The sequence below is a fragment of the Anser brachyrhynchus genome, assembly GCF_964034855.1.
Source record: "Anser brachyrhynchus genome assembly, chromosome: 1".
In the NCBI taxonomy this organism is placed as follows: Eukaryota; Metazoa; Chordata; class Aves; order Anseriformes; family Anatidae; genus Anser; species Anser brachyrhynchus.
In genome coordinates this window covers 211,572,730-211,573,584 of record NC_137694.1, presented here as the reverse complement: position 1 = coordinate 211,573,584, position 855 = coordinate 211,572,730, and positions in this window count along the sequence as shown.

The window sequence follows — 855 nt, the reverse complement described above, 5'->3', positions numbered from 1 at the left end:
CTGCTCGACAAGGTGCGGGGCGGGACGGGGGAGCTCCAGGCGGCCTGCCAGGGCCTGCAGGGGGAGGCAGGGAAGCTGGGGAGGGGCTCTTGGTCAGGGCTGGGGGGACAGGACGAGGGGCACCGGCTGGAGCCTGGCAGGGGGGGAGGCTCAGGGGAGGCGTTGGGAAGAAATTCTTCCCTCTGAGGGCGCTGAGGGCCTGGCCCAGGCTGCCCAGAGGGGCTGGGGGTGCCCAGGCTGAGAGGGCTTTAGGGCCCCTTCCACCCCAAACCCCTCCCTGGTCCGCCTTCGGAGCAGCAGCTTTGCTCGCAGCCCGGTTTCAGGTGCTCGTGGCGCAGCCCCTTTGTTGTGTCTGGGGGTTGCTGGGCCCTGCTGGCAGGCAAAACTAAAGATCTGGGGGCGTTTTATTCCCTTTTATTCCCGAGAAGACAAAAGCAGCTGCCCCTGTGTCAGGGCGTATCCACAGAGTGGCGTATGTGGCATCTTCCGCTCAACTTCAAAAGAGGGCCGGCTGCACTTGGAAACGCTTTAACTCTATTTTCATTTCTATTTTCATTAATCTCTGTATACCCCTAATTCCTAATGAGCGCCGTTTCCTCGTGTCTGCTGAAGCTGAGGTCACCCTTGCTGCGTATCTGCTGAAGTCACCCTCGCTGTATGCAACGTCTGGTGGCGTTTCTTTAAAATGGTCAGCTAACCCCCTAAGTAAATTCTGTTAGGGGACGGTGCCGGCGAAATATCTCCGGACGTCTCCCGCAGGTGTGCTCGGCTTGCAGCTCTGAAACGAGAGCGCTTTGTGGTTACGCTGCAGGAACTTAACAAGTGTCACGCTCTCGAGGCATCCCCGCGGCCTCC